Here is a 15,110-nt window from a genome sequence, read left to right as displayed (position 1 = left end):
TTGTAACACAACTTGTTGATTACAGTAACAGAGATCCTGTGGACTCACAGAATGTCAGCTGTTAACTTGTCTGGAAAACCTGTTGCTTGAGCTTCCATTTGCTCCCACACCTCTTCCAAATTCCACGTGCACACAGTATCTGCATCTTCTTGCCTCTCTGCTGCTGGTCATTCTCCCCCCACCGCCTTACTTTACCTCCTTGTACTGCATCGCACCTTCTCCCAGATATATTCCCAGAGCTCTCAGTTTGGTCCTAGGGGCCCCACTGTGAACTCCAGGATACTCCTATCCAAATCTCTATTTCCATAATCAGCACATTGTATTATAATTGTCTGCCCAAGTCATGCACTCAGTTGTAAATGCCTTAAAGCCTAAGCAGTATGTTTAATTCCTTCTTTTAATCACTTGTTGCTGTTGTTTTTAAGAAGTTAGCATGCTCCCTATCCCCTTTGGTAACCACACTAAACATGCATGGTTCCTGGGAGACAGTCTACAGCCCGGAATAAAAGACAGAATTCCAAAGGGTTAAATTTAAGGAATACTCCACCCTGGTGTCAGAAGTCTATGTTTCAGACCAAATGAGGCAAAATTAGTTTACTACAACAAGACATAAAAAGATAGTTTAGCTAGGGGAAGAGAGAAGCAGTAGAAGTAAGTTGAAGACTGGAGTTTTCTTGGTCCCTGTGGCTGGGGGTGTGTGCTCAACCTGTCTCCCCTTAAAAAGGGTGGCCACTAAGGTCATTGCTCATTTGGGGAGACTATTCTGGGTACCAGGGGCTAGAGTTTGGGGGTGTTTGCTCGGCAGGAAAACCTGCCTAGAATTAAGTGCAGCATTTTGGTAGTATGCATAGTGGAGTTTGGAGAGAGACAGAACCTGGTGGGAGAAGGCAAAGACAGTCCCCAGTTTCCCTCAGGGCTCAGTTTGATTCATAGATTTCCAATAGGTCTACAATCACTTGTGAAAAGATCTGGAAGGGCGAGCCATTTTCCCAGCCACCACATGGGGCCACCCAACACAGTAGAGTTCTGGCCCTAGAACACCTGCCTGGAACCCCCTCTGCAGTGGATTTTGGGGGCGGGCAGCCATGCTTCCTTGCACTGGGGTCCAGTGGGGACCCACACAGATGGAATGCCTCCTAAGCGGCCAACTTTGGCTGCAGTCCAGGCTGACACAGCCAGCCCCAGGCATGGACTGAGGTTTGACAGTCACAGCAGAAGGCCAAGGACCACCCAGACCACATATGCAGTGTCTCTCCTTGAGGGAGGACAGTCCCATAAGCCCTCTCGCCTTTTCCCACCTGCAGCTCTGGTAGACAGGGACATCAGCAGCCTGAGAAAAGGAAGTAAGAGCAAGAGGTGAAGGCCTTAAGACGGGGAAGTAAGGCGCTGTGGCTAGTGATGGAAATAATAATACTTGAATCTGACTGAATATTTACCCAAAGGAAGTGAAGTTTTAAACTAAAAGAAAAAAGAATACCTGGAAATGTCATGATTTTGTTAACCCTTGGCCGTTGAGAAAGAATGAGGCCTTGAGAAAGGAAACCCGTTTTATATCAAAACAAAGATATATATTTTTCCCCCCTGCAAACATTTGATTTTACAGTCTAATTCGCACTTTGCCATGGAATCAGCATGCTTTCACTATTGTGATTTGTAGCATGGATAGCGATCGATGGATAGTGTAATTGTAATTTATTATATTATTTTTAACTTGACAATAACTGAAATGGGAAGGATAGAATGAATATTTCTTAGTTGGAATAATCAGCCTCAGAAAAGTTGTGACTTCTGACCTACAGACCAGTGATGATTCTGCTGCCCCAAGCTGCCTGGTAAACATCAGTGATAAGAATTCTCCAGGCTTCCTTCAGGGACCTTCTGCATCAGAATCAATGGGAATATTTGTTAAAAATGGAGATTCTTGGCCACACACCTATCTGTGGAGATCAAAATACATAGGAATGGAGCCTAGGAAAACAGCACATTAACTGTGTTGCCCAGATTATTTGATGCTTGCTGACATCTGAGAGCTACCGAAGACCACGTTGCTTCTCCAGCTGATGTGTCGTCTTGACATGACCTTAGGGTTTGGTTGTGAATAGGGCTGAAAATACATCAAATTCCATTTTTGACTTTTGTAATTCAGAATGCATGTAGAAGCCCTTTCCTTTTACCTCCAAAACATGCACATTAAAAAAAAAATTAAAGACCGAGACCTCAACTGTAAGAAACTGGGATTGAATCATTCAGATTCTGCCATGCTGTAGCTGACAGCTTTGATCTATGCAGTCAGAAGTCACTGTGAAGCAGAGTGTGCACATGACTTCTCCTCTGCTTGTTAGGCCATTAGTTTTCCTGTTGGTTATTCTCAGCTTCCTTTCTTCCTTCGCTTCAAGCCTTTAAGCCATCCTGTATCTGGCAGTGATTACCTTCGTCTCTTCTTCATGTCCTGCTTCTAGGAGCCACTGCTGTTCACTCAGATATGTGAGCAAGTGATTTCTGTGAGTCCTGTTTCATTTTTGGTTTTATGAATGTTTCTTCATTTGCAAGTTAAAAAACACTGCAAGTATCTTGAGAAAATAAAAAGGGACGATTATCGTATATGAGCCTGTGTGTACATGAATTAAAAACAAACAAACAAAAACAAAAACACAGGGATGTCCCAGACCTATGCAGAGAAGGCCATGGGTGTGGGCCTTAGAAGAAGTTGGAAGTAGGATATGAACACTACAAGGTATTGACTTCCTCAAGCTCTTTCTTTTTGAAGGTACATGGTCTCTACCTTTTCTTCTCCCTGCACATCAGCTTCATCATTTCTATTTTGTGGACGATGGACACTTGAGACCTACTACAATTGAATCTTGGCTCATCTTCAGGCCTTCTCTTACTCCTTTTTTTCTACGGTTTCATCAAAATAGGTGGCTTCCTAGTCAGTTACTACAGCCTGTATTTTCCTTTCTTTGGTCCCGCTCTTTGCTTTGGATTCCCAACCTTTAATCTCACATGTGGAAGCCGTAAACATCCAATTCCTCAAATGCCATATCCTCGGGGTGTCTTCTTCAAATCCTTTATCTAGAAGATGTCTTTTCCTCCTCTCAGGGGGTACATTATGTTTCCGATCGGAGGCGAAGAGTTTGTGTCCATAGTTTATTTTCCATGATAGATAACACGTTCATTGAAGTTAGATACTTTGTGTATTTCAGCGTCTCTTGTTCATAGCAGATACACAGTAAATACTAACAGGGAAAAAGACAGGTGGTCAACAAGAACACAAATGTAAACAACAACAACGCAAATGTACCGTCCATCACGCATCTAAGAAATACAATGCACCTTCATGCTCCTTTTTGTGGGATTGTCACATGATACTTCCAATGTGGAGTTTAGGAAAGGAAAGGGTCAGTGTCAAACAGTTACAAGGCTTCATTAGGTTACTGATGCACTCTTGAGAATACTTTTTATAAGATAGTATGCAGCACTGGGATACCCTATGGAGTAGAAAATTGCTGTGGGAGCAGTTGGTAAGGGTGTATAGCAGCTGTTTTTCAAAGTTAAATAGTCTGTTTTACAAAAGGAATTATTCAAATATAAGAAAAAACTTTTGCTTGTAGAAATCAGTAACTAAAAAAAGATTATTCTAAAAAACATCCTTCCTTTTGCCGCTCTTAGGGGAAAAAAAAGACAACTTAAAATAAATAAAATGTCATCCAACTTCCCCTCCAACATGCATAGCAGTTAAAAAAAAAATGGAAGAACAAACGTGTATCGAGCGAGAGCCAAATTGAAGCAAATGCAAATGGGAATGCTTTCCTAATAATACCCTTCCTGATAAACCCTGCAGAATAGCCTCACAGTGAAATTGTTGACACACCGTTCAGTGTAACAAAATTCTAGGGCCAACCTAGGTGCCAGCAGTGATGTGTGGCTGTATAAGGAGTGAGAGAAAAGAGAGAGAGAGAGGAAAGAGAGAGAGAGAGAGAGAGAGAGGTGTGCGTGTGTGTGCGTGCGCGCGCACACACACACACAGGCAGACTTTAGAAGAGAGCCTGTAAAAACTGCTAGATCGGCGGCATCTGATTGAATGTAATTGCTCTTGTGGTATTGGTAACTGAGCCACAAAGTGGGTCATGCAGCCCATTTGACTTCTTTCCTGGGATCCATCAGCCTGGAGCTTTTGCGTTCTTTGAACAAAAAGGGAGGGAAATGATCAAGGCAGACATCTGAACAAACACATGCTGGTTATACAGCACAGTGTGGCTTCCAGAGCTGATCCCTTACCTGATTTGGCATATCAATTATTTGTACCTTCTGCCTCCTCCTACGTAAGCTCAAAGCTGTGCCATGCCTTGCTGATTTACTCTGATAAGGTCTCACTGCCTGCCTTCGCAGCAGTTTGCATGACCTTAGGGAATTTGTTCACCTAGTATCCATATCTGACCTAGTATGCATTAGAAGCAGTGAGTTACAAAATTGAATCCTCAGATATGAACAAAATAAAAGTGAAGGAATATCGGTAATTTAGAGCAACCGAAGAGAAAAAACAGATCTATAGTATATGGAGACATAAGTAATTTGGCATATCTCCATGTATACTGTAATTTATAATACATCTGAAAATCAAAGCAAAAATAACGCTTACAAATCAAAACAAAACAAAACAAAAACCTTAAGTAATTCTAAACCACTCCTCCCTTAATTGCATATTTCAGATTTTCTTTCACAAAATCTTTCTTTCATGAGAACAGACCTGTTGCCAATATGGTCAGGGAGATTTATTTGACTCATGGAATGTAAGGAAAGAGACCTAGGCAATGTTATAAATAATAATTACCATCATTGATAGCATACAAAGTGTATTATTGATTTGGTAATAATAAAGAGAGTCAGAAATTGTATCAGGAGGGAAGCCTTGGTGTTCTTTAAAATCACATGCTCATTGTGTAGAAAACACAGTTGTTTGATGGAGGCTGGACTAACATCCGGGTACTAGCTATCACTGTCATGTTTTTATTTCTATATTGCTTTCATATAAAAGCTACAGCTTTGATAACAGAAAGTAAAATAGCTCATGGTGATATACACTGAGGATATATGACCTGCTTTGTAGTGCAAATAAATGCTTAAAATGATATATGTGAAAGCACACTGGTTCTCACATTCTAAGTGTGTAGTAAAAGTTTATTGAATGAATGTAATAATTTAATATATATCTTAAACCATAATTTGGTTATAACCTTCATAACATAAATGTCCAATATCTCACAGGCAGGGCAGCCAGCCTGTCAGCAAAATTATTTTACTGGAAGATGGATTTAAAGCAATATAGATAGAGTCAGTATTTCATGGATGCCCTCAGTTCCAGAAATGTAGTCATTGTTGATTTAGTGCAGCACAAATTATTTATATTTAGAAGGTCACCTCTTTTTTTCTTTTTTCTTCTGTGAGTAGTATTAGAGAGAGGTTAATTGAGGAAATCACACTTTTAAAAAAAGCCTGTAAAAGTCAATTATGAGTGGAGAGTATTTCTTTTTTGCTTTTAGTTTGTTGAATGTAATTTTATTAATAGTATGCTTAAAATTATTCAATATATAGGCCCGGGAGTGACACTATTTTGGACTTAGAGTTCCTAAATTTTTAAAATTTTGTGACTTTATCAGTAGCTCAACCAAATGCATAGTGACTGCGGTTTTGGAAGGCCATTTCATTTCCCAAGCATCTCACATTTATGAGAATTTATCATCATCGGAGTATGTCGTTCCCCACTGCCAACCCCTTACCCGTCAAGTGGCATTGCAAGTAAGGTAGGTCTGCCCACTTGGGCGCTCCCTGTTCCACACACTTTGTGTTCCTTAACAGAACTTTCTCGATTTTTGTCCTGTGACCTTTCACCTCCCATTGATTGGTCTGACCTTAGCTATCAACTCGTGTCATTTCTCCACTAACATTCTTTACATTTTACCCAGGACTCATCGATAAGGTTGAGTAAAGTAAGCGTGCAATTTTTTGGGTAATTTAAGCTACCACCATGCTTTGTCTCTATTACCTGGACAATTGACTTGCTAGGAAGTGAAGAGATTATTAACTTGCAATTATTCAGGCAATTCAAGTCAAAGCAATGTTTTTGCTTGAATTATCCAGATAATTGCTTCAAATCTGTATTTTCCTTTGCTAATTGAGAGCTAACCTTGGGAAATCAGCTTAGGCAGCAAATAGCCTCAGAGATTCTAATTCAAACATTCATCCCTGGAATTTTTATTGGTAGCTGATTTCATTGTACTTCTATAAGGTTAATACAACATCTAACTTCGTGGACAAAGAGCAGGTAGGTAAAGTGCCTTGTATGATTATAGATAAAGATGAAGCCAAATGAACTTCATAGACCATTAACAGAACTTTGCCACTTAAACTGTAATTACCCTTGGTCAAAAGCAAAAGACGACTACGGATGGTAGTCCATGTTCTGTAGTTCTTAGTCTACAATTAGGCAGATTATGTCATGGTTCTCTTGGGTTCAAAGAAAAGTGGTCTACCTCAAGGCCTAAAGAAAACGGAATTTATTTTTAAGTTATACAAAGGCTGGAGCTGAATTGGGAAGGTGTTCTCTTCTCTGTCTCCCTCTTAGGACTGTCCTGAAAGCTCACTCAGGAATCTCGGCATCTCTCAGCACATTTGGTCATCATCCTACTCATTGCATTTTGCTTGCAAAACACCTAAAATTGCTCCTCCTGCTTCCGGTCTCTTCCAGTCATCCATCTCTGTTTATTTCAATCTCAGAGTCTCCTATTTCTGCACTCTCGAGATGAATGTGATTGGTTCTGCTCAGTTTTTCAAGCAGGTGGTTTATGGGGACTGACCATAGCTAAGTCAATAAGCTGGGGCAGGCCATTAGGTTCAATGCAGAACAGTCCCTTGCCCTGAAGGCTCATCCGCAGGGGTGTAGACACGGATTCCCTTGGAAGTGTGTGCAGTGGGTCAGGTAATGACTCACTTGTATAGTGCTAAATGTATACCTTACAGGTCTTGTTGAAAAATTGCAAGATTCAGGGCGGCCTGGGTGGCTCAGTTGGTTAAGCAACTGCCTTTGGCTCAGGTCATTCATGATCCTGGAGTCCCGGGATCGAGTCCCATGTCGGGCTCCCGGCTCAGCAGGGAGTCTGCTTCTCCCTCTGACCCTCCCCCTGTCTCGTGCTCTCTCTCTCAAATAAATAAATAAAATCTTATAAAAAAGAAAAATTGCAAGATTCAGTTAATCTTTTCCTTCAAATGATGGTAATATATAAAAATCATAAATATCAAAAACATGTTGTCTTGATTAAAAAGTAGGGCTCTGGAGACTGAGAGTTATATGCAAACATCTACCGAGTGTCCATTATATCCAGGTGCTGGTGCTTGGAACACAGCGGTAAGACAGATGGCATGTCCTGTACCACTTACTTTGTAAGAGGGGGAGACATATTATAAGCAAATATGCAAATTCTACAAAAGGCAGGGTATGCAGTGGTAATTGCAATGAAGAAAAATAAAGTTTGGTAAGGGGACAGAAAATGCTTAAGGTTAATAATTAGATGAGATGTCAGAGAAGGCTTTTCTGAAGGAGTGATATTTGAGCAGAAATGGGAAGGAAGCATGTGACTGTCTAGGGGAAAGGTGTGCCAGATAGAAGGAAGAGCAAGTGCAAAAGTGCCCTAGTGGGAATGTGTTGCCTGGTGTCCTCCAGGAATATGAGGGAGGCCACTGTGGCTGGAGAGCAGGGAGCTAAGGGGCAAATAGTCATACAGGAGGTGACATAAGGGAGAAAGGCAAGGGTCAGGTTCATATCATTCTTTAAGTCGTGGGGATGAAGTTTGGACTCGGTTCTAAGTGAGATTGCAGGGCTTCGAGCAAGACAGTAGCATTAGCTTTTTTATGTTTTCAGAGTGATTTGAACTGCTGTTTGGACTGTAGACTGTGGAGGGGAAGAGAGAAAGCATGGAGCCCATTTAAGAGGCTGTTGTATTTGTGGGTGTGACTAGCACTGTAGTATAAGAATGGTGAGAAATGCTACATTCACAGGTCTAGGATATATTGTGTTAGGAAAGCCGATAGAATTTGCTAATGGTTTTGATTTGAGTTATGAGTGAAGCCAAGGAGTCAAAAATGATTCCAAGTATGTTAGCCTGACGAAGGGGTGAAAGGGGGTGCCATTTTCTGAGATGAAGGGAGACTTGGGGCGCCAAGATTTTGGGTGCAGGGAAGCAGGAGTTCATTCTTGGATGTGTCAATTTTGAGTCATGCAAGTGTGGATGCTAAATAATTAGTTGTCTAATTCTAGAGTTGAAAGGAAAATTAGATTGGAAAACAGATGAGAAGCTATCTTGAAAATGAAGCAAAGATACTTCACTGAGAAAGTTGTATGGAAGAGAACTACCTCTTATTCAACTCCTGGGTTGTCTTACCCCGTTTTCTTATATCTATACACAGAAAAGTTTCCAACCTTATCATCATCACAAATATTCACCCTAATTATGATATTTAAGTCACTACCTGATTCTTTGCACATTATCATTATAGTTCCCTGCTCTAAATTACTCTTGCCGGTTTTGATTTCTCCAGTGCTAGCGATCTTCCTTATGTTGTCTTCTCCACCAAATTATGGAGTTATATCTCTCACCTTTTAAAGAAATTACCTTAATACTCATTTTCCACATTAATTACATGAGGTTCTGACTCATCCTTTATTCTGTACCCACATTCCACTGTGTTCCATTTGTGCTATGTTGATTTTATATTTGGTTCAAAAAATACCTTTGAAGAATGTGCCAAGAACTGTGCCCTTTTGCTTTATAGATGATCTGATTCTTTTTCGTATCCATTACAATGTTTACAGCATCGTCTTTTAATTTTTTAAATTAAAATTTTTTAAGTATTTCACTTTTTATAGAGAGAGTGAGAGAGATAAATAGATGGAGGGAGGGGCAGAAGGAGAGGGAGAGAGAATCTCAAGCAGGCTCCACACCCAGCGAGCCCAGCATGGAGAACCTGCTAAGGGCTGGATCTCACGACACTGAGATCATGACCTGAGCTGAAATCAAGAGGTGGACGCTTAACCGACTGAGCCACCCAGTATTGTCTCTTAAATAATAATGTTAACATTTGTAATCATAAGAACAATCCATAATGTGTAAGTAGTGCTTTACTTTTACAAAGACTGGTCCCATATCATATTGCCTCTCAGGGCAATATTACCATTATCTTGATTTTATTGGTATTTATGTTGAATATCTATTATGGCACCAGCTCCAGGAAATAAAGAATGTAGAGAAGGATGGGAAAGTGACACTTCGTTCCATTGACTTATCATGTGAAATAATATTTACATTTAATTAGATAGAAAATGAAAACAGATCAAAGGTACAGTTGTGCAGCAATTAGAGGTTCAGTGGCCTGTATCATGTGAGCAAACACTGTTAACTGTGAGGACAAAAAACTGGATTCCCAGCAGTTCCAAAACTGTAGTTGTTTTAAGAGTGTGCTAAGTAAGTAGCCAGTCATTTTTTAATTGTTATTTTTTAAAAATATTTTATTTTATTTCATTGACAGAGAGAGACACAGCGAGAGAGGGAACACAAGCAGGGGGAGCGGGAGGAGAAGCAGGCTCCCCGTGGAGCAGGGAGCCCGATGCGGGGCTTGATCCCAGGACCCTGAGATCATGAGCTGAGCCGAAGGCAGACGCTTAACGACTTTATCATTGTCATGAGCACTATCATTGTATGACAGGGCTCCAGCTAGGGTATCGTCTATTTTGTCAAGTTAAAACATTTCTTCCTCATCGTGAGAAATTGCGTGGAGTAAGGAAGGGGCCCAGTGAATTCTTATATCTAATATACTAAGAAATTATTTTAACATACTTTAATGTTTTGTGACCAGAAGTTGCTGCTTTTGTTCATGGCGGGTTTCCTTAGGCTATTATGTTGATTTTGATGAGGAACCAGGAACCAAGCTGTGCACCTTTAAATAAGCTAATTCCTAGTCCCTAATTGCCCAGGCTACGGAGTGAGGAAGTTGAACTATATGATCTCTGTTCTTCTAATTTAGAAATTCTTTGAGTCTATGACATGCATAATAAACTCAGTATAACACTCTGCCTGTCCCGAAACAGGTGGTGTTCTTTTGCAAAGTTCCGTTCTAGTCTGTCTTTTGTCTGTGAACAATCGTATAGTCTCAAGAATTTAATACCACATGAGTATTGGTTACTTCCAAACACAGATCTACAGCCCAGCATTCCCCAAACTGTGTTTGTGGGGCACTAGTGTTCCTCAAGATAGTAATAGTACTTCAGTCATAAGTAGTTCCATTGGATGTAATTTTTAGGATTCTGCTTACTCTGTTCCCCACTTGGAGATAAACAAAGCACCCAAAGCGGCTTAAGTGCTTTGAAAAATCTTGCAAGGCAGAAGGTGCTTAAGACAATGTTTCACGACCTGTTTGGGGTACCAGCAAATATCTTTGTTTACCTATCTTCTCCTGAACCCTGGAAATCCTCAGTAAACAGAATATAGAGCTCCTGGTGCTTGAATAAGTCATCTGAAATTAGGATCCCTGCATGTTTCCTCATGTGAGTCACTGAAAGAATAAGATCTCATGTTTTTATTTCTCAAACTTCAAATACTTTTTTTTTTGCATTCACATTTTCTGCAGTGCAAAAACACTATCGTTCAAAATATCTAATTGATCAAAATCTGGATGAATTGCTCAAGTCAGACCGATAAAAAAAGGAAAGAAAACAGTGCATCAGATTGTGCATTTCCATTTGTTCATTGAACAAATGCTGCCATATTTATTATTTTCCTCTTCTACTTCAACGGTAGAAAGAACAGAAATGCTTAAATGAGTACTTACTGCGTAATGCAAAAAACAATTGGTTGTTGGGATATAAAATCTTTTGAAGGCTAAATATTTCAGATATGACATGAAATTTAAAAGATAGTGTTCCTGAAATCACAGAGACTTATTCTAGCTCACTTAAGGAAGTAAGTCGGATGATATTATTTCATGAAATGCAACCATGTAAAATAAACTTCCTTAAGACTGATTCTGTCATTGAAAAATAAAATTTCTTGTAAATATTGGAATAAAGTTGGTGAACACTATAATTTTTCTGTGCACACACATATATTAGGGCATATTTAGAACTTATTCTCAGCCTAGAGCCACTTAAACCTCACTGCTCACCTGTGAACTGTATTATTAAACAAGGTCATTCTTATCACACATCACAATTGCAGCTTACCTTAGTTAATTGTTAATAGCCCCGACCTGTGGCTTTCAGTAACCAAGTTATCAGGTCAGTGCCATGTGAGACAGTTACCTGAAGTGAAACTAATTCCTCACTATCTTTATTCTGGGCATTAGACAAATTATCTTTCATGAGATAACGTTAAATGCATAAATTTAAGTGTCAAGAGGATATCTTATTCCTTAGGAAGGTAATCATAGTGGTCTTAGAAAACAGGGTTAAATCTTCAAACATTATTGACAGTAGATACTCTCCATTTACATTCTATGACTAACTCTAAGAGGAGAGTTTGTTATTCTATTAGTTTCCTTGCTTCTTTCATCTTTTCAAAGAATGAGTTTTCTACAAGGAGGAAAATTTAGGGAAGCAAGATGTCGATGCTTGTTAATAAGCAAAAATGAGATGCTTAAATGAGTTGAGCTTTGCCACTCTTAACCTAACAAATCCTCCAAAACAAGTTTAGCATTAGAGATTAATTTGGCCAGAGGAAAGAATTAACAACAGGAAACCAAGCCAAATGTATTGTAACTGTCTAGAAAAAGAAAAAAAAAGTTTTTATATTATAATTTCTTTTCCCCCTCTCCTAAATATATGCTTAAATAGTGACTCTTAGGAAATATGGTGGGTTCTTATAATTTTTAAAATTCTCAGAGGAAGATGGTTTATTTTTCTTCCTGGTGTGAATTGTACAAAGGTAAAATTTTACATACAAAATTGTGGGATTTTTGTAATTAAAAAAAGTAATTTTCATTAAATGGCCAAACATTTCTTTGGAGGTCAGAAAACAAACTCAGTAAAGGAAGAATAGTAATATAGCATCGCACAATGTATATGAGGCTCCTGGCATTTCTTTTCTTTTTTTTTTTTTTAAGATATTATTTATTTATTTATTTGACAGAGAGAGAGAACAAGTAGGCAGAGGGGCAGGCAGAGGGGCAGGCAGAGGGAAAGGGAGAAGCAGGCTTTCTGCTGAGCAGGGAGCCTGATGCAGGGCTCGATCCCAGGACCCTCGGATCATGACCTGAGCTGAAGGCAGACGCTTAACCAACTGAGCCACCCAGGCGCCCCGCTCCTGCCATTTCTAATTCATTCTTTTAGACTCCTGATATCCTTTCCTCCATTCATAACTCATCAAGCATAATATTCGCTCAAGTGATGTTCACTGATACTGAGTATCCATTGGTAATTACTCTTGGGGTGAGCTCTGTTCTCAAGGTAAGTGTGATCTTTCCTGCTCAGGAAGCATCTTGGTCTCAGTCAACCAGAGATGATCTGAGGTGGGTGTCCAAGGAGAGGTCTATTCCAGGGTCAAAGTAAAGCAGACTGTCACTTTTTCTGCTAGCATCTAAATTATATGCATTTCACCAGTATAAGGAAAGGGTTTTGACATTTAGCTAATAGACCCAGAAATTTGGGTATGACACTTGCTCAGGCTGAAAAACAGCTGGACTTCTAAGTTAAACTAAGCCAATCATTGCAGGTAATGGAAGGTAAGGCAGCACAAGATGGATGTTTGAATCCATTCTCTTCATTTTACTAATTAAAAACCTGGGGCCCTGAAAGGTCATGTGGCATGGTGGAAATCTCATGGATTATAAGTGTCAGCTAGGAGTTTAATCAGATTCAAATCCAGGTGCACTACCTGGCATGCTTTCTCTTTCGAAATATTCAGTCAATAAGCATTGATTGATTTTTTACAGAACTTCGAATCTGGAAATATACCTAAGTAATAAAACCCGAGGTAGATATTTTTCAAAGATTCAACAAAAAATAATATTTATACAAGAAGTGGAGTTGAGTGCTTATCCCATGAGCTTTAACATTATCGAAAGTTAATCTATGTAATTCATGACAAGTTGACACAAAGAGGCAAGGAGGGATGAAGGAAATGATAAATAATCCCAGCAATTATTTAAGTTCGTCCTGTACTTGCCTACCCTTTGGGCGATTTGTAAATAAGAATTTCTTAGAATGTATTTGTAAGCTAACTCAGAATCAGTGAGAGGGGTTACAAATCTCAACTCCACTATTGGACACCATCACTGTAATGACTTTATGATTTTTTTAAAAAGATTTATTTACTTATTAGAGAGAGAGAGAGAAAGTGCACAAGCAGGGAGAGGGAGAAGCAGGCTCCCTCGGCAGGGAGCCTGACGCAGGGCTCCATCCCCGGACCCTGGGACCATGATCTGAGCCGAACGCACCCACTTAACCAACTGAGCCACCCAGATGCCCCTGTAATGACTTTATGATTGTCTATATTTATATTTAAGAACTACTCTAGTACAACATTTTGATCATTATCTTTTATTCACTGTATTTAGACATAGGGCTAGATGGGACGTTATTCACCTTGATGTTATTGGTATTGGTCTATGAGGAATAAATATAAGATAGACCTGCAAACAATTACCCAGAACCCCCGTCTGGAGCATCTTTAAATTTGATGAGAAATTCTCTTGTAGCTGCCCTCACTTGGCTTCAGAGATTAAGAGAGCACTTTCTTCTTTCCTTTCCATCCAACATGACTTGCCTGAGAAGTCCTGATAACTTCTCCCCTTCCCTAAATGTCTCAGCCTTGTTTGAATTTCTGGTTGGGATGATGCTGAGTTTAACACGGCTCATTCTTTCATTTCTGAGGAAGCTCTTAACATGTCAAATTCCAATTTGAGGAGATCTCTTTAGAATGTGCGAATACTTACCACTTCTTTAGACTCCATTTTGGGCCCATTAAGAATTGCTGAAAATCAGGAAAGTGTTCATTTACCATCTTACTGTGTAGGCTGTTGATATCAGTCCTACTAACAGTGGTGACTATGATTTCTAAAAAAGAAAGGCTTAGCAATTACTCTCCAGTTTAAAGTGAGAAATGCTTGGAGTTTGTCTTCAGGTTGCTTGCAGTCCTTAGCACTTTGGTCTATTGGTCTATTTTGGAAGGTGATGATGGTGGGAGTTGTCATAGAAAGCAAATCATCAAGAGTCTCCCAGTTTCTTCAATCCCTTGCTCTACACCCCGCCTTCCCCACACAAGCCACGCTTCAGCTCCCGGTATTGTGGTTGGCACCGCTGAAGAAATGATTCTCTGGGATGACCACAAGCCTGCTGTTTCTTGCATGACAACCCAGCTCCATCTTGGGAGGGACACTAAGATATCGCTGTGCTGAGCTTGCAAGGGCCAAACAGGCTGCCAAATCCCAGAATGTGGACAGGGTTGCTTCCAGTGTCTATGGGAACATGGGTAATTTTTTTTTTTTGGGTGGGGCTTTTGTCTTTATAAACAAAATTCATGCGTCCATGTTAAGGTATGGTGACTTACCAATTTAGATTTAGACTTAGAAGGATGATGGAGAAGAGGTACCCAATTATTTCTTTATCATCCAATCAGTGCATGAGGATCATTTCTTTTAAATCATTTTTTTAAAAGGTTTTATTTATTTGACAGAGAGAGACACAGCGAGAGAGGGAACACAAACAGGGGAGTAGGAGAGGGAGAAGCAGGCTTCCCATGGAGAAGGGAGCCCGATGTGGGGCCCGATCCCAAGACCCTGGGACCATGACCCAAGCCGAAGGCAGACACTTAATGACTGAGCCACCAGGCACCCCACATGAGGATCATTTCTGATAGTTAGGCATTATCATCTTCTGTTCAGATCTAGGAACTATCAATCTCCTCATGGACTTTATTATCAAATGTACCTTTCCTGGCTAATTTCGTATGTCCACCACAATGAAAAGGTAGAAATTCTGCTACTACTTAAAATGGCACTGCTCCTCAGAATCTGTTTCCACTGAAATGATATGGATATTCTTCCCTTTGCTGTTGCATTATATCCTT

General features: G+C 39.9%; 1 pseudogene; it reads left to right on the top strand.

The window, feature by feature from the left end:
* Positions 1–1,129: 1,129 nt before the first annotated feature.
* The window catches only part of LOC114210257 (MOB kinase activator 1B-like), a 121,002-nt pseudogene continuing 107,021 nt past the window's right edge, over positions 1,130–15,110 (top strand).

This window comes from Eumetopias jubatus, unplaced genomic scaffold (assembly GCF_037043125.1).
Source record: "Eumetopias jubatus isolate StellerSeaLion01/CBP00866 unplaced genomic scaffold, mEumJub1_p1.0 scaffold_17, whole genome shotgun sequence".
Taxonomy (NCBI): domain Eukaryota; kingdom Metazoa; phylum Chordata; class Mammalia; order Carnivora; family Otariidae; genus Eumetopias; species Eumetopias jubatus.
Note: the sequence above shows the minus strand (reverse complement) of the source record. Positions and strands in the feature narration are given on the sequence as shown.